We start from the raw sequence: 25,734 nt of genomic DNA on the forward strand, positions 1-25,734 counted from the left end.
TCTTTCTTACACGCAGCAGCTCTCAGTGTCGCTGCTGTCGCTACACAGACTGTAAAAGCGTGTCGATCGCTCTCTGTGTCCTATTAAGATCACCGGCGCGAATCCCAGTTACCGCTGTCTTCTCTTCACACACAGTGAGTGAGCCGACTGTCTCTCTGGTGATCTAATGGTTAGGATTTGGCGCTTTCACCGCCGCGGCCGGGCTCTCCTTTTCCTTCCTTGTCCCCATTACAGTCTCACTGGACACCGAAGAAAAACAAGATGTGCCGCTTATTTTCATTTAGTAGAAAGCTTTGTAACAGACTGTATGAATAAACACGTTCTGGTTTTCAAACAAATTTCAGCAGTAAAGGGTAAGCTCTTTAATAAAAATAAAGAAATGTGCGGACAGTCTCCTTACTGTGTACCCTGCTCTTATGTTCTGGATGTTTCTGAAAATTGGATGGCACTCAGATATATATAAATAAATATACTCTTGTTTCTCCGGCTACTTACCTTTCCAATGTAGAAGAAAGACTTGCAGGCCTGTCAATGTACTGTCTTCTTATTTTCCATTTAGCTTCTTAGACGACTGAACCTGTCTCTGGAGTAGGTTCTGTAAAGAGAGTATTGAGGGGCGCTGTGTCGTGTCCAGAGAGGACAGGCTCAGTTACCACACCCTGCCCATAGAGACTGGACACAGAGACTCAACTGAACAGGGAAGACAGGCTGCTGCTGAGGCAGGGAGTCAGAACTCAGGGCCTGGGTACACAGAGGTGTCCCTGAACACACAGTTCCTGGTGATTTCTGAGGAGCAGATTGAGCGAGCGTGATGAGTCATGAGTTCAGAGTAATGGACAGAGCGAGGAGCAGCAGAAAATAGAGGACTGTGTGGTTTTCCATGAGAGTGGACAATCAAGTTCAATCTAGGATCACAGAGGGGGCTGGAAGTACTTTGTCAAACCACTTCAAACACTAATAACTAAGGGGTGGCACTGGCTGTTATCATGTTAGTTTATTGGATATGCTTTTATTCCTAGAACATCTTCATATTAAAGTATCCGAAAGCAACTGTAGCGCTTCCCCGAGCACCATCTAGAGCTGTTGGATAGGGCTCTGCGTCCTACTGCTCCTGTCTGCCAGCAAAAGCTTTGACTAAAGCCTAATTCCTTGTGCGCTTTTAATTTTCTGGCAACGACAGGCGAAACTGCAGTAAGCAGAGGTTGAAAACATCCACTTGTTCAAATCAAATCAAAGTTTATTTATCAGATGCACAACAATACAGCGTGCAGCAGTAGTTGCTGGCAGTGAAATGTCTTTTCTGTGAGCTCACAAAAATCACAAGAATCACCAAATTAAGGTTACGAAAATAAGGTTACATAATAATAGATAATAATGTAATAAAATATTGGTTACTAACAAAAACAGATTTTTTTGGGACGGAACCGTTTGTAGCGCTCAGAGCATCAACGTCACACAGATACTCTAGTCTCACTCAGACAGATTGAACACGCAGAAGATCACATTATCACATCATCAGAGGATTTCATGGTGACACATAGAAGGTGAAAAGCGCACAAGTAATTAGTCTTTCATCAAAGCCATTGCTGGCTGACAGGAGCAGAAAAGACAGATGTTATTTTAAAAGACAAAATGTAGAAAACACCTGTATGCAAGTTAGAGAAATCGGAAGAGCGGTTGGTAGAGCGGAGAACTGTAGTGGAAACTGCTGGAAGGTCTAAGGTCGCTGTTCTGTTGTTCTCTGGTATCGAAATTAAAAATAGCGAATCTCAGAGGCTCATCGAAAGCTCAATAACGGCTGAAGCAAAAGTTAACGGTGTTAATCTGTTGATACCAGCAGTAACGTCGAACCTGTTACTGCCAAAATACAGCTAAGGTGCCTTTTCGGGAGTAGCAAAAGAGAAGTTCTCGATGATATAGCAAAATGTAAAAGGGGAAAACCCGCAGCCTCATGGACCAGCAGAAACCCTCATTGTATAAGGCTGTTGTTTAAAGTAAGAAAGGCGTTTATTTTAAAATACGCCAGATAGTCGTTTTGCATGTGTTTGAATGTCAAGGACTGCTTACTCTGCTTTGTAATTCAAAAATGGATAAAAATACAAGTAAAGCCTCTTTGTCGCTATGAGGGCGTTTTGCGCTATTACATGTTCGGTGTTCTATTGATTTGGTTTTGATTTTGAGACCTTGTACTGGTTGTTTTTTGTGTGTGTGTCCGCCGTGGCTCAGTAGCGTTCAGCAGCCTAGGTAATTGTTGCTTAACCTCTGTGTGTGTGTGAGAGAGAGACAGTATGTATCATAAGGTTCCGCTAATTCTGCTGATTATACCGATCGAGGATTGCATTGTAAATTGGAGGGTGAGCACGAAGAGGTTCTAAAATTTCCCCTGTAAACACATGACAAGATTTGGAATGCATGACTAACATTAAGATAATATTGACGGATAGATGCGCGTGTGCATTTTCCAGATAACTATTCAGATCGCCTCTAAATGCCTTGCTGTATTGTTAAGTGAACGACGTTTACAGAGCTAAAATACATCCAAAGTATGTATTTGACGCTTTTATTAGCACGCTATCTTGCAATTAAAGGTACGATGAATTGGCACTGTAATGCGACTATAACAATTGAGCGTTAAGTCTTGTGGGAAGTCACGAATTTCCCAGTTAGGTGTCTTTTGGTATCGAAAATAGAAAACTGTAGCATTTTCGGGGTCGGCGCGGACGGACACAGAGATTCATACAGTAGTTGAATGAAACACGTGCCTTTATTTCTCGGCACAGGCAGCACAGCACCCCCGCGCCCCTGCGCTAGCAGAGAGAGTGAGCAGGCAGGTAGTTACACAGCGGTAGGGTGGCAATTGGGTACAAGTATGAAAGGGGTGCGAAACCAGGGAACTATTTACAAGAATGCGGGCGATCTCACCAAACTGTACGCCCGTTTTGCAGTCAGCGGCTTTCCTAGTACCCCAGCCGGGCGCTCTTCGGCCGTAGCGCCGGGCGAATGGCTACAGTACTAATTTCGTGGGTTTCGTATAAGTTTAGAAGTATCATGAAGAATCAAACAAGATCTTCAGAACTTAATATTTTAATACCTTTGCAGTTTTTATTCTCATGGCGCCTCACTCGATATTACCATTGGGGCGATGCCTTTACTGATGCATTTACAACCTGTGGTTGTAATGTATGTAAAATCACCGTGATTGTAAGATCTATGGTTTTAATTTTCTAAGGCACGTTTTCCTTTCTTTCCCTACCGTGACACTCTGTTGCCAAACATTGAACTGTGGGATACCATCGCGACAAGCCCTCCGCAGTATGTCATGATAGGGACCCCATGTACAGTATATCGCATGTATATCGAGGCAGTGTATATCACGACTGGCGCCTTGCTTCCATGCAACCCTGGTAGCGCTGGTGCAACAAAGGTCTCATAACCGGACATGATATATCCAGATAGGACGTGTAGCGATATATGGACTTTGTGTTGCGACATGGAGTCAGCATATCCTGTCAGGGTATGTCCTATCGCAATATATGGACTCCATGTCGCGACATGAGGGCAGGGCACTTTTGTCGGGGTATGTCATATTGCGATATGCGGGCTCTATGTCGCGACATAGGGGCGAGGCACTTTTGTCGGGGTATGTCATATCGCGATATGCGGGCTTTATTTCACGACTTGGGGGCGGTGCACTTTTGTTGGGGTATGTCAGATTGCGATAAGCGGGCTTCATGTCGCGACATGGGGGCGGGGCACTTTTGTCAGGGTACTTCATATCGCGATATGCGGTCTCCATGTCGTGACATGGTGGGGGGGTGTTTTGTCGAGGTATGTCATATCGTGATATATGGACTTAATGTCGCGAGTGGCGCCATGACAGTGGTGGGCCAGTCGCAATGGGTATGTGATCGTGATGCCCGCACTCCTGTCATGACATGCTATCGGACTCGTGACTTCACTGTGGATGCCATGACTTTCTTTGTCTGCTATTCACTTTTGACCTCATTGCGACTTCTCTTAGAATGATCAGTAATTGGAAACCAATGCATGTGTTACTGTGTATCCAGCGTGCTCATACAGCACACAGAGTACACACGGAACTTCCGCTGTGGCGCTTTACCCACTCAGAGTGTCGATTCTCACTTTTCACCCAATCGCGGCCCGAACTGTTCGGGGCTTTAGTCAATCACGGGTCTGAGAGCTGTTCAAGCCAGCAGCGCTAGGTGGATCACCTCGTTTACTGTAAATGAGAATCTATTTTTAAAATGCTTTACTTATTTGCACTATAACTACATCGGCTTATTTTTAAACGTCTTTATTGATTCACAATGTCCCATACTCTTCGAAATAAATACATTTTTTATTTACAATATAACTGTCTCCGCTGCTTTCTGTAAGGAATACATGGTATTTGAACAATTTGAATCGTTTATTTAAGGTAGGGGAGACACCTTCTGCTTTGTGCTTCAATCATTAATAGACATGTAAAGTTTATTTTCATTATATTATTATGCTCGTGCTCTTAAATTTAGATTTTTAATGTTAAATTATATCGATCTTGAAACTAATACGAAAATGTGAATATGGGCTCTCGTGTTGTACCAGCGGTAATCTGGAATCTGGCGTCTCTTCACCAATGAAAGGAGTACACAAGCGATACATTTTCGAGAACATGGTTAAAAATGAAAAGAAAACATCTAACCCAATGTTCTAACATAGTAACTCCTCCCTAAATGTGAGACTGTTTATTCGCGTAAAGGCTGCAAAGTCTGTGCTCAATTGATGAAAAGATCACAACTGGAAGATCTGGTGGTCGTGACTTTGCCGTTTTGCCAGGAAAAGAAGGCGCTATATTGAAATATATTGAAACATCCACCTCACCTGATCAGATACACTCGGAAAAAAAATTGCCCCCATTGTTTTAATCACAATCAGGAGTTCAAGTACCGAGTTTGTTGGTACCCGTAAACGTCCTTGTAGATAGTCACGCGATTGCCCGAGAAAACAAGGCGCTATATCTCGGTAAAGCAGCACAAACGCTACTTACAGCGACACAAACCGGTACAAACGCAGCACTAGCGATTGCGGTGAGTTTCGACGTTTGTGCTGTTCGACGGGCGGGTGGGCAACTTCGTGGAGCAGGACGTGCAAACATGTCTGGGTCATTACATTGGAGACTGCAGAAGACTCGACTTCACCTGAGGATCTAACACAGGCGCCCATACCTGTGTCTTCAGAGGGCAGGCGTGCCCTCACACTGTATTCTACACCAAGAACTGGCCGGAAACACGAAGATAAAAGGAGTGTGAGCTCATCGCTTCATGTTTGCGCATAGACCACTTTAAATACAAACACGCGGATAATGACAGTGTATTAAAGAATCCAGATATATGTTCCGCGGTCCGCTGGTGTGAGACGGTGGACTTTCCAGTATTGCTTCTCGGATGTGTTATTTACAACCTTGTACGTAGCGCCCTTAAAAACATACAAACAAATACACAAAGGCTACTTTCAACTGCACAAACCGGCACAGACGAATGAGGAGGGTTTCATTGTGCTGTCTGTAGGGGGGCAACTTCACGGAGCTCAAGGCAAACCCTGCATGGTATTTTAAATACAATATTTCGGAGGGATTTTGAATCTTGCGTTTTACATTGTGTTCATTGTATTTTGCAATCAATTATTAACTTCAGAGTAATTAACTTCAAAATACTGAATAATCTAAAAGCAAGCATAAGAAATACTTAGAACTGTTACAAGCAACAAGTGAAAATGAGCTCTTGAAGCGTTTCTTTAGCTGAAGACAATGTCCTCATATGAGAGACCTTTGCAAACTAGCTGTCATTTGAACGGGAATTTGCCGACTCTTAGACAGTGACGAGATTATCGCCATATTCAATTCCAAATCCCGACGCCTGCGTCTGGTCTAGAAGACCAAAACCTCACAACAGAGGCAGGCACGGATTGTTTTTTGTGTGTGTCCCCCGTGGCACAGTAGCGTTCAGCAGCCTAGGTAATTGTTGCTTAACCTCTGTGTGTGTGAGAGAGAGAGACAGTATGTATCATAAGGTTCCGCTAATTCTGCTGATTATACCAATCGAGGATTGCATTGGAAATTGGAGGGTGAGCACGAAGAGGTTCTAAAATTTCCCCTGTAAACACATGACAAGATTTGGAATGCATGACTAACATTAAGATAATATTGAAGGATAGATGCGAGTGTGCATTTTACAGATAACTATTCAGATCGCCTCTAAATGCCCAGCTGTATTTTTAAGTGAACGACGTTTACAGAGCTAAAATACATCCAAAGTATGTATTTGACGCTTTTATTAGCACACTATCTTGCAATTAAAGGTGCGATGAATTGGCACTGTAATGCGACTATAACAATTGAGCGTTAAGTCTTGTGGGAAGTCACGAATTTCCCAATTAGGTGTCTTTTGGCATCGAAAATAGAAAACTGTAGCATTTTCGGGGTCGGCGCGGACGGACACAGAGATTCATACAGTTGTTGAATGAAAAACGTGCTTCTATGTTTCGGCACAGGCAGGACAGCACCCCCGCGCCCCTGCGCTAGCAGAGAGAGTGAGCGAGCAGGTAGTTACACAGCGATAGCCGTGCGCTCTTCGGCCGCAGCGCCAGATGAATGACTACAGTACTCATTTCGTGGGTTTCGTACAAGTTTAGAAGCATCACGAAGAATCAAACAAGATCAGTGTGTTTCAACACAACTACTTGAGCGCTCTTTCCTCTCACAAATGACTCAGAGCGCAGGAGCGGAGTATCTGGAGCCCGATGGTTATTGATCGAGAGTGCGGACGTGTCTGTGAGACTGAAAGCGAAAGGAACCGTTTGTAGGGCTCAGATACACAGCGGCTACAGCAGAGCATCGACGTTACAGATACTGTAGTCTCACTGAGACGGGTTGTACATCCAGATGATCAAACTGGGGATCTGTAGACTATTGTCTGTAGTACTTGGTTCCATGGTGTAATGGTTAGCACTCTGGACTTTGAATCCAGCGATCCGAGTTCAAGTCTCGGTGGAACCTAAGCAGCGTACGTTTTAAGATCCAGAGTCAAATTCAGATCATTTGCTTGATGAAAGCAGCTCTTTTCCGAATCTGATCTGCTCGCCCAACACGGTTCGCTTTCCTACTGAAAGAGAGAAGCAGAGTAAGGAAAAAGTATTTCAAACTTCTCAACTGAGTGAAACAACAATAACATGGCCTAAAATTACGCTAATAAAAGAGAGAACTAAAGTCTGGAAGCCGTGACAGCTGTATGATGTTTTGGAAGAAAACGGTGTTTCTTTGATGTCAAAATCAAGCGTAATTTGAACGTGACACAAGCGCACAAGTAATTAGTCTTTTCCTCCGTAGAAAAGTAGAAAAGTCTACTTTTCCTCCGTTTGTGTCCATTACAGCCTCCCTGGACACTGAAGATGAACAAGATGCACCTCATGTTTTCATTCAGTAGAAACATCCATAGCAGATTGCATGGATAAACACAATTGTGTGTTTTTCATGCAAGTTTCAGCAGGACAGGGTGAGCTCTTGAATAAAAATAAATGTACTTGCAGTACATCTCTGTCCCTCTGTGGACCCTGCTCTTTTGTTCTGGATGTTTCTGAAAATTGGATGGCACTCAGATATGTATATATAAAGTCAGTGTGAGGGCAAGGGCAAACAACCATAGTTCTGTAAAAAACATGCTCGATGTGCAGAGAACAATGCCTAAGAATGTGTGCAGGGCCGAATTAGGCCAACACAAAAGAAATAAAACACTGGTTACACCTGAGAAACAGTGACCAGCTCTCCTTCTGCCACAAGGCCCTGCTGAGCAAGGAGCTGAGTCCACAGAAGAGCCCTTCTCAGCCAGAAGGTTATGAAGCACACTGACACCAGCCTGCCTCAGGACAGCACTGCTTAATCAGCATGAACCACAATCAACCAAATCACAGCATAAGCGAAACAACACTACCTCAACCACTGGGACACACACACATAAACACAACATAGACTTGAACATCAACACACACAAGCTGAGTATCTGACTAAGGTAATAGACAGGTACCAAAAACAGACCCAGATGAAGTATAGGCCCAGTGTCACAGGACAGGCACAGTGACCACAACCTATACATAGACATCACTCCGTGAGGAGCAGGGCCCCCTGTGTTCTGAGGTCGTGAAACCTGAGCGAGCGGGCAGCTCGCTGCACTATTTGATCTGATCCTCATAGCTGGACACGGGGCGGTATAGGAATGAACTCACGAAATGTTTGTCTCCAGCCACTCGCTGTAAAGTGTTGCAATTTCTATTAAGAGTGTTCTCAAATTACTACAAAAATTATGCGTACCCGTGAAGTCAAATGACAGAGAAACGCTTGAAACAAGACTGCAGAAACGAGTTAAAAACCTGACATCGAACTGAAACTGAAATGACCAGGAACATCGCACGAATTTGGGCTGAACATGTGAACTGCTTGTCGTCCCTTTGATAGCTCAGTTGGTAGAGCAGCGTGCTGTAATAGGAACCACTGGGAATCCTTAGGTTGCTGGTTTGAATCCAGCTTGAAGAAAGGTGTTGGTTTTTTGTTCTCTGAAATAGAAAACTAAAAATAGCGAATATCAGAGGTTGATCGAAAGCTCAATAAAGGCTGAAGCAAAAGTTACTGGTGTTAATTGTCCTCACCTGTGATTGTCCTGTTTTTACCGTTAAAAACTCGCCACACTTCCTGACAGAGAGCTGTAGTCAGTGACTGGCAACCCCTCATTGTATAAGGCTGTTGTTTAGTTGTTGTGGGAGGTTGTGTATACTGTGCATGAGCTTCTTTGGTGTGACAAGCAATCAAACACATCAGCTCTATGAGTTGAAGATCTAGGTTCAAGTCCTGGCAGCAGTAAAACTGTGTTTGGACTGGTTTCAGTGATGTGTATTTGTACATTATTTTTAGAAATGTGTTTTAAAGGGAGCTGAATGGAGAACCTGAGAATTTATATTTCTTATAACTTAAATTACAACTCAGAAATAAACCTCTTGTGTGTTGTAGCTGAAAGGTGGAGGTTTAACATCCCACGACCAAGATGTGGAAGTAACCTGTCTTACTTCATACGGATATACATCCACACGAAGGTCAGTGTCTTGCAGACTACTTAATATATTATTTGGAGATCGTCTCAGCTTTGAGCTCAATTGCAACAAAAAAACTTGTGGAGACCAAAGTCCACCTTCTGTAAGTTTATCAATAAGCAGTAGACTGATTTTTTAATCAGTCAATTGACCTGTGAAATCTATTTTTCATTTCTACATTTCTTTATTATGTTGGTGTAAAAAGTCCGTGAGATAAATTGCACAAGTAATCCCTAACAGTATTAAAATAGGAATGATCAACAGTGCTTTATTAAGGCTTAAAACAACACCATTTCTTATGCGCCAGCCGGGAATCAAACCCAGGTCAAAAGAGTGGGAATCTTGCATGATACCACTACACCACTGGCACTCAGGAAAAAGAAATTTCCACGCGACGTCTTGAGCGCTCTTTCCTCTCACAAATGACCCAGAGCGCAGGAGCGGCGTGTCTGGAGCCCGATGGTTATTGATCGGTGATTATTAAGCGGGAGTGCGGACGTGTCTGTGAGACTGAAAGCGGACGGAACCGATTGTAGCGCTGAGATGCACAGCGGCTACAGCAGAGCATCGACGTCACAGATACTGTAGTCTCACTTAGACGGGTTTAACATGCAGAAGATCAGAGCGGGGATCTGTATATGCATTTCACAGTTGCTGGTTCCATGGTGTAATGGTTAGCACTCTGGACTTTGAATCCAGCGATCCGAGTTCAAATCTCGGTGGAACCTAAGTCGACTATGTTTTAGGATCCAGAGTCAAGTTCAGATAATTTGCTTGATGAAAGCAGCTCTTTTCCGAATCTGATCTGCTCGCCCAACACGGTTTGCTTTCCTGCAGAAAGAGAGAAGCAGAGTAAGGAAAAACTATTTCAAACTGCTCAACTGAGTGAAACAACAATAACATGGCCTAAGTTTAGAAAGAGAGAACTAAAGTCTGGAAGCTGTGACAGCTGTATGATGTTTTGGAAGAAAACGATGTTTCTTTGATGTCGAAACGAAGCGGAATTTGAACGTGACACAAGCGCACCAGAAATTAATCTTTCGTCAAAGTCATTGCTGCCAGACAGGAGCAGTAAAAGATGTTCAGAGATGTTATTTTAAAAGACAAAATGTAGAAAACAAGTTAGAAAAGCTGGGGATGGGATATGATAAGTTGCTGTGTCGCTGGTGTTTATAGACCACTTCCTACTTCCAGACCAGGACAGCGCAGCGCAGTGCTGGACAGGGATACGTCTCACTCACCAACAACCGAAAATGTGAGCCTCTCCAAGACCTTGAAATTCCGCTTGATTTCCAATTCAAAGAAAAACCGGTTTCGTCCAAAAACAGCATAAAGCTGTCATGTCCCAGGCTCTGCTTCTCTCTTTTGGTAGTAAAGCAGACTTTATTGGGCGAGCAGATCAGAGAGGCGGGAAGGAGCTTCCTTCATCCAGCACAGAACCTGAATCTGACTCTGGTATCGTCAAAACAAACCTGTAATAAAGCAAACAAAGCCGAAATAAGGAGGAAAATCTCGTATTTAAGTTTAGGAAGTGATCGCAGCTAATCTAACGATACATGAAAGGTTTGAAGTACACATGTAAGATGAACAAATTGCTCACCGACTAGTAAGAGCGAGCTGAAAAGGCAGGTCCCACCGAGATTTGAACTCGGATCGCTGGATTCAGAGTCCAGAGTGCTAACCATTACACCATGGAACCGATATGTTGAGCAGTAGCAGTAGGACACAGAGCCCTACCCAGCAGCTCTAGACGGTGCTCGGGGAAGCGCTAAGTCTGTTTCAGCACAGGGAGCGAGTATGAGCTCAGTCCGGCTCCCAGCAGCAGGGACTTGCGGAGCAGGGGGGGCTACAGTGGCCCGAGCCCCCGCCCCTTTGTCCTTATTGGCCCAAGTGCCCTTTTCTGCTTGTGGAAAAAAAAGTCCAACCAGTTTGATTTTTTTCGTCACTCGACGATTCTGCTTCTGTATTTAGCACGGATCTCCCGTTAGAAAAAAACATCTTTGACCTAATTGATCTCACCCGAGCACAAGTGCCAGCCTCCTGTTCGTTGTAAAAAGCGATGAAAAAAGCAGCGATAAGCAACGGAGGCAACTACACCTGCGGAGGACGAGTAAAACACTTTTGAACGGTGAGAAGATAATACACAGAGTTTTCAGGACTGTACAAAAGCAACCCACGGGTGTCGTATTGAGCAGTTTGTGTTTAAGAAAGACTATTTTCACTCACCTATTCTAAGTTTTGCAAACCGACGAGCTCGCCACGTTATTGTCTGCTACTTATCTAGCTAGATTTGAGATTTCCTTAAAGCCATTTACTTAAATGAGTAGACAAGCCAGTCGTTTTGTATTTGATATAAACAGCTGCCATGCATATTCTTTGTTGTATAAATATGGTTCAATCACAGAAACAGGAGAGCAGGTCTCAGAAAAAAAAGAGAAAGAATTTAGGGAGGCAGCTAAAGGGAGTACATCGCTTCATAACTGGGTCACAACTGGCGGCAGACGAACAGGTACTTGGTCATCAAGAAGTCCAAATCCTTGTTTTACATGCTACGGTCGCCTCAATAACACAAGATTCCCGTTTGGAACGGACTCGCTCGAGAGAGAGAAAAGGACCGTTGAACTCGAGTCCTTGAATCTAAATACAAGAAGACAATCTGTTTTACACGCCAATATCATCAGCAGCATGTGAGCTCCTGAAGAAAACTAAGTTTACTTGAGGGCGGATTCTCACATGTGGGGTCTTCCCTTGTGCTCCTGCGTCAATTGTATCAATAAAGCATCACTTTCCGTGGGGATCGTTCTCTCAGACACGTCCGGACTCGCTCTCCACCATCTCCCTGGGTGCTGAGAGAATGATCTCCTAAAACCTGAAACCGAAAATAAACCACGGAAATATTATCCTTCAAACACCTTCGAGTCTCAAACCGTCTCGCTATGCAAGCAAATCTTAGTTCTAAGCAGATCTTATTTTGTCTTTCTTACACACAGCAGCTCTGAGTATCCCTGCAGTCGCTACACGGACTGTAAAAGCGTGTCGATCGCTCTCTGTGTCGTATTAAGATCACCGGCACGAATCCCAGTGATCGCTATTCAATTACAAGTCCCGACGCCCGCTTCTGGTCTAGAAGACCAAAACCTCACATCAGAGGCAGGCACGGATTGTTTTTTGTGTGTGTCCGCCGTGGCACAGTAGCATTCAGCAGCCTAGGTAATTGTTGCTTAACCTGAGTGTGTGTGAGAGAGAAAGACAGTACGTATCATAAGGTTCCGCTAATTCTGCTGATTATACCGATCGAGGATTGCATTGGAAATTGGAGGGTGAGCACGAAGAGGTTCTAAAATTTCCCCTGTAAACACATGACAAGATTTGGAATGCATGACTAACATTAAGATAATATTGACGGATAGATGCGAGTGTGCATTTTACAGATAAGTATTCAGATCGCCTCTAAATGTCCTGCAGTATTTTTAAGTGAACGACGTTTACAGAGCTAAAATACATCCAAAGTATGTATTTGACGCTTTCATTAGCACGCTATCTTGCAATTAAAGGTACGATGAATTGGCACTGTAATACGACTATACCAATTGAGTGTGAAGTCTTGTGGGAAGTCACGAATTTCCCAGTTAGGTGTCTTTTGGCATCGAAAATAGAAAACTGTAGCATTGGCGCGGACGGACACAGAGATTCATACAGTAGTTGAATGAAACACGTGCCTTTATTTTTCGGCACAGGCAGCACAGCACCCCCGCGCCGCTGCGCTAGCAGAGAGAGTGAGCGAGCAGGTAGTTACACAGCGGTAGGGTGGCAATTGGGTACAAGTATGAAAGGGGTGCGAAACCAGGGAACTATTTACAAGAATGCGGGCGATCTCACCAAACTGTACGCCCGTTTTGCAGTCAGCGGCTTTCCTAGTACCCCAGCCGGGCGCTCTTCGACCACAGCGCCAGGCGAATGGCTACAGTACTCATTTCGTGGATTTCATACAAGTTTAGAAGCATCATGAAGAATCAAACAAGATCTTCAGAACGTAATATTTTAATACATTTGCAGTTTTTATTCTCATGGCGCCTCACTCAATATTACCCTTGGGGTGATGCATTTACTGATGCATTTACAACCTGTAGTTGTAATGTATGTAAAATCACCGAGATCACCGTGATTGTCGGGGTATGTCATATCGCGATATGCGGGCTCTATGTCGCGACATAGGGGCGGGGCACTTTTGGGTATGTCATATCGCGATATGCGGGCTTCATGTCACGACATGGTGCGGAGGTGTTTTGTCGAGGTATGTCATATCGTGAGATTTGGACTTAATGTCGCTAGTGGCGCCATGACAGTGGTGGGCCAGTCGCAATGTGTCTCACGATGTGATCGTGATGCCCGCACTCCTATCGTGACATGCTTTCGGAGTCGTGACCTCGCTGTGGATGCCATGATGTTCTTTGTCTGCTATTCACTTTTGACCTCATTGCGACTTCTCTTCTCTGATCAGTAATTGGAAACCAATGGATGTGTTACTGTGTATCCAGCCTACTCCGAACACTGACACAGTTACAAAGTGCACAGCTGCTGAAGTCACACTCCCACTGTTCACACTCCCTGCCCCCTTGGTTGTTAGTACATAATTCATCTCAGGATCTCATACATGGCTGGGCAGCTTGATCCACACCCTCACCACTCTTTGTGTAAAGAAGTGCCTCTGTTCTCTGTTTAAAATGGGTCATTCAGACAAATAGAAATTGAATGATAATTTATACATATTAAGATCACCTTGTTGCACTATTCTGTCCTGCTTTAAGTAATTACTAAGACATTTGAAAGATAATAATAATAAGATTAATTATTTTTATAAGGTAATAAGATTCAAACCATCAGGAGGAAGAGAATCAGACAGTGCCACTTGTCTGTCCACTGTATCACTGCAGGCCTGTGTGGGCTTGAATTAGACATAGTCCCTTTGGCATCTATTCTGAATGATGGGTTTTTAAATGTCTAACTTATTATTATTATGGGCTGTGGGAGCCCATTAGATAAGAGTTTCACTTATCACTTTATTCACAGTCAGACAAAAGGAAACTGATATAACTCTTTGCTGTGGACACCTACTGTATGAACCTCCCCTAAATCTCTAAATGGTCAGATTTCACTGAATGACAGCTAGTTTCACCTATCAGAGCACTACTTTCACATTGAGCATTAGAGCCCACTCACTCATTCTTTTTTTCTGTGGGTATTATTTGGATTCAGGTCCAGATACGTGACAAGAGTTTTTGCAGCCACTTAGTAAGAACATTAAGATACTTTGTGATTTAACAAGGTTTTACATTTACGATATGGGGTTTTTACTGTAAAAATTGCAAATAAGCAGTTTGTGATCTTTGAAAAGAGTGCATCTTTTTAATGCATAATCAGGAAAATAATCTTATAAAAATGAAGGAAAAGTTGTTTTGTTTTTTACGATCTATAGTTTGTGGTGCTGTCTTTCAATTTTTCTGCAAAAGTTGATTAAATCTACAAGTGAAGCTCTATATGCTTTAATTAATGAACTCAATGCTGGGTCATAAATTTGTTGGGTTTTTTTAAATAGTGTTTTTAGTCTCAACAGAGCCTACAGTCCCGATTGTGCTGTGAGTCCTGTCTGTGATTGTGGTGGTTGTTTCTGCTGCACTGTGCTACTGGAAACACTTGAGAGACAAGAACAAAGAAGGTAAGAGTCTACAGTATTTTTTAGTGTATCCCTAATCGATAAGAGGTTCTCATACAGATGTTGCTTGGAAGAAGCCAGCTTCAATGACTGGCTCAGCAACACTGTCCCACACTCCCACCACCCTTTGTGTAAAGAAGCGCTTCCTGATCACAGTTTTAAATGCTCTTCCACACAGTGTCCACATCTGTCCTTTGCTTGAGTTTTCACTGTTGAAAACAGAAGAATCCCTCGGTTGAGGGCTTAAGTTTGAGAATTTTGATCTCTTGTATCCGGTCCCCACTAGTCTTCCAGTTCAACACCAGATATGTCCTGTTTCTTAGGAACCTCAGTGTAGAACATTCCTTTAAACTCTGACGTTCTCAGCACTGATCAGCAATATTATTTTAAAAATATGCAATATTCTAAATTAGGGACGGTAGAACGCTGGCCTGTGATTACTCCTCCTGTCTCTCACTGTGCCTCCTGTACTGTTGTGTTTATTACTGAGGGATTCTCTGTGATCTCCTCTCTCTCGCTGTGCCTCCTGTCCTGTTGCGTGCGTTTATTACAGATTGATTCCCTCTTGTCTCCTCTCTCTCGCTGTGTTAAGGTCCTCACAGTGATGTCGTGTACGCTGACGTACAGCTGAGCTCCTCCGAGCCCCGGACTCCGGGGTCAGCTCCCAGCCCCAAGCCGGTGAGTCACTGTCTCTGTCCGACTGCTGTCCGGACTGGTCACCGACTGTCCTGCTCTCAGAGCTCGGTTTGACACTCCCTGACCTCTGCCATGGACGGGTTGAGGCAGCTCAGTCTCCTCTGGAACAGTGGGGCTGAGACTGAGAAGGGGTTTGATCCAGGCAGAGAAAGGTTGAGCCCAGGGGCCTGTTTCACACTCAGTGGTGAAACAAGGACACAGGGTCACAAGCAGAAACCAAAGGGGAATTAGTTTAAATACCACAGAGAGTCAGAACCTCGGGTTTACATCTCATCCGAAGGACAGCGCCTGTTTACTCTATAATGTCCCCATCACTATAATGAGGATTAGGACCCACATGGACCGCAGGGTGAGCACTCCCTGCTGGCCCCACTAACACCTCTTCCAGCAGCAACCTTAGTTTTTCCCCAGGAGTCTCCCATCCAGGTACTGACCAGGCTCACAGCTGCTGAGTTCAGTGGGTTGCCAGTTGTGAGTTGAAGAGCGATATGGCTACTGGCTTAACAAGCAGGATGGGTCAAATGGCCTCTTCTCATTTGCAGACAGTGCAATTAGTCTCCTGCTCTTTCTCCATGGACATGCCTGGTTATTGTTGACTGATGGAGCTCTAGTCCAGTCTTATCTTCCAGCCTCTGACTGGCCAGAGTTGACGATCATGTGCTCATTCTTCAGCTCCTGTGCTCGGTGTCTCACCCCGACTCTCTCTCGGCAGGATGCTGATGAGCCCTGTGTCTATACTGTCATTAACACTTAATCATCTGCCTCGCCCCACCTCATGGGGGTCCGGGAGATGACACTCTTCCTGGATCACCATAGGTCAAAGGTCAAGGTCAGCATCTCCTGGTGCAGCACACCGGGTGTGGTCTCATGTCAAACTGCAGAGGACTCTGGGAGCCGGCGTGAGATCATATTGAGTGCCGTCCGCCAGCGAGGGGCCCAGTGGAAAAAAGTCAGACTGGACAAGTGGTCGCTGCAGTCCCATCATTCCTAAAATGTGTGAACTGAGCTTGGCCAAAGATCACAGTCATTGAGTTTGAAACGTCGCTGCAACAGGAATGATTCCCAGTGCACCTCCCGTTCCAGAAACTGCAGGTCACTTTCAGACATTGTGTTAGACGCGCGCCTCTGGACTTTCTGTTTTCCCTGCAGCAGTGTGAGTCTAAAGCAGTAGTGCTTGAATTAGAGCATGGTAGTTTATCCACTACTTGTGACTTCTGTCAACATCCTTTCATTATTCTGCTTAAATAGCCACAGAGGCTGGAAACAGTAGTGGGACAGTAGTGCTTTTGTGGGAGATGTCAGTGATGTTATTGCTTCAGGCGTTCCATCCTGAACAAGTCAATAACTGTCAAATTTATTTATGTCCATTTTGGAAGTCCACAGAGCAGTGCAATAAATTACACTTTATATTGTCATAAGCAACACATTGTTTTTAGCATTTCACAAGGTATTGCACATGCAAGTAAACTCTAATATCCTCTAAATCCAAACATAACATGTATTTTCCCAGCAGTGAAACCATTTTCTAAATATTAAACATATTAATGAGACAACACTAGCCACAACAATAAAAGCACATACAGCCCTATCAGTCATTTTCATCAGCTTTTAGCCTCCAGATCAAAACACATCACAACAGGATACAAGAGACAAGACAACCTCTACTTCTGATCTGTATATTTTAAATCTTTAGATATAAAAACATTGTTCTGATGAGTTAGTATGAGAGATGCTTGATATCAAAATAACACACACTGCTAATTTGGCTAGGAAAGCCAGGACAGATGGCAGGATATGGCTTTATAAAACCTCCTACGAACTTTGTTCTAGCAGTTTCAGATTTTTATCCAGTAGTAAGCATATTGGAGAAGTTTGAGAAAAAAACTGTATTCCTGAATGTGCTACACCTTGAAAAATTGACTCTTGAATTAATAAAACGATATGTGTTTGTTGTTTTTTTCTGCTCCTGTTTTGGATATTTCTTTCTAGAGTATAGAGTTTAAGAGTGTAGTACTGTATTGAGTGTGTACTGAGTAAGAAATAACAAAATCCAATGTTTCTGACTGGATGACCATGGGGTTCCCTTGGTTTCAAGTCCTCACCCAGTTCTGTGCTGTCTATACCTTCCAAGATAAAGCAAGATGTTTAAGGGCACACCCAATCCGGACAGGAATGGCCTCTGGAAAAGACGAATAATGGGAAACAGGTGTGAATGATACTCACTGAAGCTGAGCAGGAGAGAGTGGCCACAGAGAACTTTTAGGGCATTGGTGCCAGCACATCCATGACCAGCTTACATGTCAAGGTGACTTTATATGTAATGGATACTCACCTCCATCACCACCAGTGTGCAGCCCCACCTGGATGATCATCAGTCTGCTCACACACACCAGCTCTCAGTGGGGAGGAGAGCAGAGTGATGAAGCCAGTTCAGAGATGGGGATTATTAGGAGGCCATGATTGGTAAAGCCCAGGGGGAAATTTGGCCAGGATGCCGGGGTAACTGTTTTTGAGAAATTTCCTGGGATTTTTTAATGACCACAGAGTGTCAGGACGTCAGTTTTACGTCTCATCTGAAGGACGGCACCTTTTTACAGTTTAATGTCCCCGTCACTATACTGGGGCATCTGGACCCACATAGACCACAGGGTGAGCGCCCCCTACTGGCCCCTCTAACACCTCTTCCAGCAGCAACCTTATTTTGGGAAGGGAGACAGCAGCAGCCTCTGTCACAGCTCCCTCTGGCCAGCCCACCAGCCATCGTCATCACACCCTCCAGGGGGAATCCGGGCCTGACCCTCAAACCCAAACTGGGGATGCCGGGGACTGAACGGGGGGCCTCATACATGCAAAGCATGTGCTCTACCACTGAGCTACATCCTCGACTAACACCCTCCTCACCTAATATAATAACCTTCGCCCTCCTCTTCCTCATCCCCTGCCCCACACCGTCCTGGGCCACTGACTGAGGCTCTGTGTCCAGTAAGGCTCCTGCTACATCACCATCATCAAGCCATGATCTACTGCATGACATGGTCCACTCTGGGGCCCTTATTCATTAGAGACAGATATCTGGGTGCCATCACCTTCCTCCTCCTCGCTTCCAGCACACAGAGCCCTCTCCCTCCGCCAGCCGCCTGTTCCTGCTCCACCTCTCAGAAACCCTGACGCACTGGGAGCCTTATCTACCTGTGCTCAAGCACCGACTGACTGATTGGTGAACACTTGGGTGAACACTCCAGGGCTGGAGGTATTAATGGCCGGGGAGCAGGAAACCAGGCCCTGACTGGAGCAGAGTGCTCAGGGTGCCGAGAGCTGACATTGTCCACCACTGTCCTCCTCCAGCTGCTTGTTCCTGCTCCATCGCTCAGCAGCACTAACGCACTGGTGACCCAGAATACTATACCTGTGCTCACTTAGGGATTGATCGTTGAGCACACTTGGGAGGGTTTTTTTTCAGCTGTGAAATGAATGAATTCCTCTTGTTTCACACGTCTCACTCGATTGGTTTGTGTACCAGCTGCAGAGATCTGCAGGCACTGCTTTGCACATTCATTGTGCCTGACATTTACATTTTGTGTGGACACAATCAAAATGATCTAGTGATTTGCAAAACATGCAGCAAAGAGAAGATGCATCTTTTGAGGAAGGAGAGTTTTAAGCAATGACTTCTGTTCTAGGAAAACCCGTGTGGTGTGGCAATATCAGTACAGGGGGAGAGGAAAGAGATGAGAGAGACACAGGACACAGAGGAAGAAAAAGGGGGTTGTCTCGAGCTGTGCCCTCAGGTTGTGATCAGGGGAGAGCTGTGTCAGAGTAAACGAGAGTGAGACAGAGAGAGGAACAGCAGGGTTATCTCGAGCTGTGCTCTCGAGTTGCAGTCAGGGTCTGGCAGGAGGAAGTCTGTCTCAGAGAGAGGAAGACGAGCACTGTTGTCAGCTGTGCTCTAGGGATGTGGTCAGGCGCAAAGGTGTGTCAGACTGAACGGTTCCTGGCTTCGCCCAGGCCAGAGGTTTCTCAATCTGCTGTGTCTTCTGTTCAGGTGGACAGGGAGCAGAGAGGCTCCCCTGGGGAGTGAGACAAGAACCCAAAATGAAAGAATATAAGAACAAAACATATAGAGCAAAAGAACACAGGAACTTAAGAACATACAAGCAAATACAAGACAAGAGCAGAAGGAACAGGAGAACGTGTGAACATAAAAGAGCTGGCTAATGAGTGGAACCTTCAAGCCCACTTGGCTGATGGCTTCTGATCTCGATGGGCACCTACCTTTGTGACTGACCTTCTTCTACGTTTTTGCCTTTTTATGATTTTATGATTTCCTGTCCAGCTCCAGAAACAGCGTTGTGGTTAGTAAACACTAAGCTCATATCAATCGGTGTGGAATTCACCAGTAGCTATAAGAGCTCTATGAAGCCGTAAGTGCCGCGTTCACCAGCTTCACTGAGCTGTGATTGTCCGCCCTTGCCCCGCTAGCAGAGTGCGCGCTATTATCGCTACATAAACTGAATGAGAATCCAGCAGATCTTATTTACTCTTTCTTACACACAGCAGCTCTCAGTGTCGCTGCTGTCGCTACACAGACTGTAAAAGCGTGTCGATCGCTCTCTGTGTCCCATTAAGATCACCGGTGCGAATCCCAGTTACCGCTGTCTTCTCTTCGCACACAGTGAGAAAGCCGACCGTCTCCCTGGTGGTCTAGTGGTTAGGATTCGGCGCTCTCACCGCCGCGGCCCGGGTTCGATTCCCGGTCAGGGAATGACCTTCATTTTGTTTGTTTTTTTTAAATCCGCTTAGGAGCAATGAACTTGAACAAAATGCACCTAATATTTTAATCCTGTTGAAACTTTGTAACAGAGTGAATGAATGAATTTGTTTCTCGCAGATTTCACGAGAACAGGGTAAGAACGTGAATAAAAATACATTCGTGTGGCAGTCTCTAATCTACGGAACCTGCTGTTTTGCTCCGGCAGTAATTTTTTTACAGTTCCTAAAACGAAAATAAATGTCACAGCTCAGGTTCTACTGAGATTTGAACTCAGATCGCTGGATTCAGAGTCCAGAGTGCTAACCATTACACCATAGAACCAAGACATAAACACACCAGTTACAGGTTCCCACTCTGATCATCTGCGAGTTCAACCTGCCTCCGTGAGACTACGATGTCTGTGTGATGTCGATGCTCTGCTGCAGCCGCTGTGCATCTGAGCTCCACAAACAGGTCCGTCCGCTTTCAGTCTCACAGACACGTCCGCACTCCCGCTTAACGATCACCGATCAATAACCATCGGGCTCCAAATACTCCGCTCCTGCGCTCTGAGCATTTGTGAGAGGAAAGAGCGCTCAAGTAGTTGCGTTGACAAAGCCTCTTCAGCTGCGCCAGTGGTGTAGTGGTATCATGCAAGATTCCCATTCTTGCGACCCGGGTTCGATTCCCGGCTGGCGCATAAAAACGTGGTGTCTTTTAAACATTCACAAAGCAACGCAAAATATTGTTATTTTAACCCTGTGGTGGATTACCAATGTAGTTTATCGCAAGACTGTGGTGGACGGACACAGAGCCCTATGCAGCAGCTCTAGACGGTGCTTAGGGAAGCGCCGTGTCTGTTTCAGTACTGGGAGCGAGTATGAGCTCATTCCGGTTCGGTTACAGTCGGACTGGCCAGCAGCTTCACAGCATTATTGCTGTTGGTCCGATACGGTGTTTCCGTCTCAGACTCAACCACAGCATAGACTTTACTTTAATTTTATTTTATGTTTTGCTCCATGTTAATTTTATTATTTTTATTTGCTTTAGCAACACTGATTTTACCCATCGGTCATGCTAATAAAACACCTTGAATTGCATTAATAGCGTTTCGCACAGGCTAGTAAAAAAAAACGGCAACACAAAGAAAAATGAGACAGAAATGCTGTGACATGAAATACTTCCTCCACACTATTTATTGTGCAGCATTCCTATAGATAACGCTGCGGCAGCACCACAACGACTTGAAATGCGGGATTGCTCCCAGAAGTTTTTCATGAAGAAGAAAGCCTGTGTATTTCCCGCAATGTGGGGAAAAAGAATAGTTTTCACCAGGCCGCCCTCCACAGAACATTCTACTGTCGTGGTGTTTTTAAGATTTTAGAAAATTCACAAGAACGTCTCATCAAGAGCTCAACACGCGCTCGCCCCTCAGCGCTGCCCTCTTCCCTGACAACAGATTATTATGAGAACCTATTTCCATTTTGAACACTTTTCACACGTGACACTTTTTTGTGTTACTGTTTTTGTTTGTGCACTCATTTTTTGTGTTGCCATTTTTTCTCTGAGTACTATTTTTAGTTTGTGCACTCTTTTTTGTTTCTGTGTTTGGCACTTCTGGTTCACCGTACGTTTATGACCGACATCATAATGTAATGGAAAAAGGAAAAATGCGATTCGAATACCTCAATTGATTTATAAAGAGAAATGATCAAGCCCAAGTCTTTTTCGGGCTTTTGTTCTCCTACATTACCTTTGCTTACTGCCCTGTCTTTCTCACTGCTGAAGAAGGCTCCACGGCCGAAACGTTGTGTTTTTTCTTCTCTTTTCGGCATGGAGTAAACCTATTGCTTGTTCCAATTAGTGTTTCGTCAGTCATTGCTGGCAGACAGCAGCAGTAGGACACAGAGCCCTATCCAGCAGCTCTAGACGGTGCTCGGGGAAGCGCTAAGTCTGTTTCAGCACAGGGAGCGAGTATGAGCTCATTCCGGTTCGGTTACTGTCGGACTTTGAAGCTCTTTGGATCGCAACCTGCGTCTTACCTAGTGTGGTAAGAGGAGATCTCATATTTGAAAAAAACCTTTCTGGAGATGCCGGGGATTGAACCCGGGGCCTCATACATGCAAAGCATGCGCTCTACCACTGAGCTACATCCCCGACAAACACTTAACTTTTCGGTTCTTTGATAGAGCCTGTGATTACCAGTCACTGACTGCGGTTCTCTGTCAGGTCGAGTGACGAGTTTTTAACGGTAAAAAGAGGACATTCACACGTGAGGACAACAAACACCGATAACTTTTGCTTCAGCCTCTATTGAGCTTTCGATCAACCTCTGATATTCGCTATTTTTAATTTTCGATGTCAGAGAACAATAAAACATCGCCTTCCTTCGAGCCGGATTCGAACCAGCGACCTAAGGATTCCCAGCGGTTTCCACTACAGTCCTCCGCTCTACCAACTGAGCTATCGAAGGGACGACACGCCGCTCTTTTCTCACATATTCAGCCCAAATGCGTGCGGTGTTCCTGGTCGTTTCAATCGGATTTCGACGGCAGGTTTTGGAAAAAGGAGTATGTTGCAATTTACAAGTATTTCTTTCCAAGTAACACACTGAGGGTGATGAAACAATGACGCCGCGGAAAATAAAAAGCAGGCAGAAACGGTAATTCTGCGATTCATCCAAGTATTAAAATTGGGAATACAGAGGGGGAACGTGAATCTCTCGGACTCCCAGTTTGAGGTGCGGGAGCGACAGGCGTCAACAGTAAAGCAGCAAGCATGGAAATTCAAATTTCATACTTAATACAAGGACTCAAAATCAAAACCAAATCCAAATAATAAAGTAAATTGAACACTTAACGTTTAATAACGCAGAATACCCTTATATCGACAAAGAGGCTTATATTTTCATTTATTTTTGAATTACAAAGCTGACGGAGCAGTCCTTGACATTCAAACACATGCAAAAAGACTATCTGGTGTATTTTAAGAGAAACGCCTTTCTTACTTTAAAAATAACATTAAAATGCCTGGCACATTTAATAATCAGTTGGTTAATTTGTAGGCCATAAGTATTACTTTTTATGTCTCGTGTTAAGATATAACTGAATGTGCCTGGCAGTGTAACGATATTTTTAAAGGAAAGAAAGTCTCCTGTAAACAATAGAAGCTGTAATAAAGGCAAAGGGTGGACACACTAATCAATTAAAGATCTGACATTATATTTAGTTGTGGATGCTTTTGTGTAATTTTCTGTTAAATATATGTTTCCTGGAATAATTTCTGACATTGAAAAATAAAGTAATTGCACTTAATGACCGTTTTGACTGGAAATTAAATAAACGAAAGGGTAGTCTCTGACTTTTCGCAGTACTGAAAGTGCTGTTAATATCTACAGTAGGTCAGTGGGAGTTAGTTATAATAGACATTAACACATTCTGTTAACTACCTTTTCTTCCTTCATTTTTTCGATAGTGGACTCTGAAATGTCCCTCTCCCTGAGGAAATCGATAAGACCCTCCATCCTGCAATTGTGGCCTAGGAAGCACACATGGGACAGTGGTACAGCATTGAAGAGTTAGCATAGTGTAATTACCTAGTCTACTAGCAGCCCACTGAAACTCAGCAAGTGTGAGCCTGGTCAGTACCTGGATGGGAGACCTCCTGGGAAAAACTAAGGTTGCTGCTGTCAACGCTAAGTCACATCATCAGAGAATTTCATGGTGACACATAGAAGGTGAAAAGCGCACAAGTAATTAGTCTTTCATCAAAGCCATTGCTGGCACACAGGAGCAGAAAAGACAGATGTTATTTTAAAAGACAAAATGTAGAAAACACCTGTATGCAAGTTAGAGAAATCGGAAGAGCGGTTGGTAGAGCGGAGAACTGTAGTGGAAACTGCTGGAAGGTCTAAGGTCGCTGTTCTGTTGTTCTCTGGTATCGAAATTAAAAATAGCGAATCTCAGAGGCTCATCGAAAGCTCAATAACGGCTGAAGCAAAAGTTAACGGTGTTAATCTGTTGATACCAGCAGTAACGTCGAACCTGTTACTGCCAAAATACAGCTAAGGTGCCTTTTCGGGAGTAGCAAAAGAGAAGCTCTCGATGATGAAAACCCGCAGCCTCATGGACCAGCAGAAACCCTCATTGTATAAGGCTGTTGTTTTGTTATTTTTAAAGTAAGAAAGGCGTTTCTTTTAAAATACGCCAGATAGTCTTTTTGCATGTGTTTGAATGTCAAGGACTGCTTCCTCTGCTTTGTCATTCAAAAATGGATAAAAACACAAGTAAAGCCTCTTTGTCGCTATGAGGGCGTTTTGCGCTATTACATGTTCGGTGTTCTATTGATTTGGTTTTGATTTTGAGTCCTTGTACTGGTTGTTTTCTGTGTGTGTGTCCGCCGTGGCACAGTAGCGTTCAGCAGCCTAGGTAATTGTTGCTTAACCTCTGTGTGTGTGTGAGAGAGAGACAGTATGTATCATAAGGTTCCGCTAATTCTGCTGATTATACCGATCGGGGATTGCATTGTAAGTTGGAGGGTGAGAACGAAGAGGTTCTAAAATTTCCCCTGTAAACACATGACAAGATTTGGAGTGCATGACTAACATTAAGATAATATTGACGGATAGATGCGAGTGTGTATTTTACAGATAACTATTGAGATCGCCTCTAAATGTCCTGCAGTATTTTTAAGCGAACGACGTTTATAGAGCTAAAATACACCCAAAGGTACGATGAATTGGCATTGTAATGCGGCTATAACAATTGAGTGTTTAGTCTTGTGGGAAGTCACGAATTTCCCAGTTAGGTGTCTTTTGGCATCGAAAATAGAAAACTGTAGCATTTTCGGGGTCTGCGTGGACGGACACAGAGATTCATACAGTCGTTGAATGAAACACGTGCCTTTATTTTTCGGCACAGGCAGCACAGCACCCCCGCGCCCCTGCGCTAGCAGAGAGAGTGAGCGAGCAGGTAGTTACACAGCGATAGGGTGGCAATTGGGTACAAGTATGAAAGGGGTGCGAAACCTGGGAACTATTTACAAGAATGCGGGCGATCTCACCAAACTGTACGCCCGTTTTGCAGTCAGCGGCTTTCCTAGTACCCCAGCCGGGCGCTCTTCGGCCGCAGCGCCAGGCGAATGGCTACAGTACTCATTTCGTGGGTTTCATACAAGTTTAGAAGCATCATGAAGAATCAAACAAGATCTTCAGAACTTAATATTTTAATACCTTTGCAGTTTTTATTCTCATGGCGCCTCAGTCGATATTACCCTTGGGGCTATGCATTTACTGATGCATTTACAACCTTTGGTTGTAATGTATGTAAAATCACCGTGATTGTAAGATCTATGGTTTTAATTTTCTATGGCAAGTTTTCCTTTACTTTCCCTACCGTGACAAGCTGTTGCCAAACGTTTAACTGTGGGATACCATCGCGAC

At 44.3% G+C, this 25,734-nt stretch overlaps 8 non-coding genes across 8 annotated transcripts; 4 read left to right on the forward strand and 4 right to left on the reverse strand.

Moving 5' to 3' along the window:
- The first annotated feature begins 6,982 nt into the window (after window positions 1-6,982).
- On the forward strand, window positions 6,983-7,054 carry trnaq-uug (transfer RNA glutamine (anticodon UUG)). The gene has a single exon. It is a non-coding gene; the product is annotated as a tRNA-Gln (tRNA).
- Window positions 7,055-9,791: 2,737 nt separating this feature from the next.
- trnaq-uug (transfer RNA glutamine (anticodon UUG)) lies at window positions 9,792-9,863 on the forward strand. Its single transcript has one exon. It is a non-coding gene; the product is annotated as a tRNA-Gln (tRNA).
- Window positions 9,864-10,762: 899 nt separating this feature from the next.
- trnaq-cug (transfer RNA glutamine (anticodon CUG)) lies at window positions 10,763-10,834 on the reverse strand. Its single transcript has one exon. It is a non-coding gene; the product is annotated as a tRNA-Gln (tRNA).
- A 9,400-nt stretch (window positions 10,835-20,234) lies between these two features.
- On the forward strand, window positions 20,235-20,306 carry trnae-cuc (transfer RNA glutamic acid (anticodon CUC)). The gene has a single exon. It is a non-coding gene; the product is annotated as a tRNA-Glu (tRNA).
- Window positions 20,307-20,564: 258 nt separating this feature from the next.
- Window positions 20,565-20,636, reverse strand: trnaq-cug (transfer RNA glutamine (anticodon CUG)). The gene has a single exon. It is a non-coding gene; the product is annotated as a tRNA-Gln (tRNA).
- Window positions 20,637-20,923: 287 nt separating this feature from the next.
- Window positions 20,924-20,994, forward strand: trnag-ccc (transfer RNA glycine (anticodon CCC)). Its single transcript has one exon. It is a non-coding gene; the product is annotated as a tRNA-Gly (tRNA).
- A 1,385-nt stretch (window positions 20,995-22,379) lies between these two features.
- On the reverse strand, window positions 22,380-22,451 carry trnaa-ugc (transfer RNA alanine (anticodon UGC)). Its single transcript has one exon. It is a non-coding gene; the product is annotated as a tRNA-Ala (tRNA).
- Window positions 22,452-22,679: 228 nt separating this feature from the next.
- trnay-gua (transfer RNA tyrosine (anticodon GUA)) lies at window positions 22,680-22,767 on the reverse strand. The gene is given in 2 exon segments: window positions 22,680-22,715; window positions 22,731-22,767. It is a non-coding gene; the product is annotated as a tRNA-Tyr (tRNA).
- Between the last annotated feature and the right edge of the window lie 2,967 nt (window positions 22,768-25,734).

This window comes from Lepisosteus oculatus, chromosome 6 (genome assembly GCF_040954835.1).
Source record: "Lepisosteus oculatus isolate fLepOcu1 chromosome 6, fLepOcu1.hap2, whole genome shotgun sequence".
Classification (NCBI taxonomy): Eukaryota; Metazoa; Chordata; class Actinopteri; order Semionotiformes; family Lepisosteidae; genus Lepisosteus; species Lepisosteus oculatus.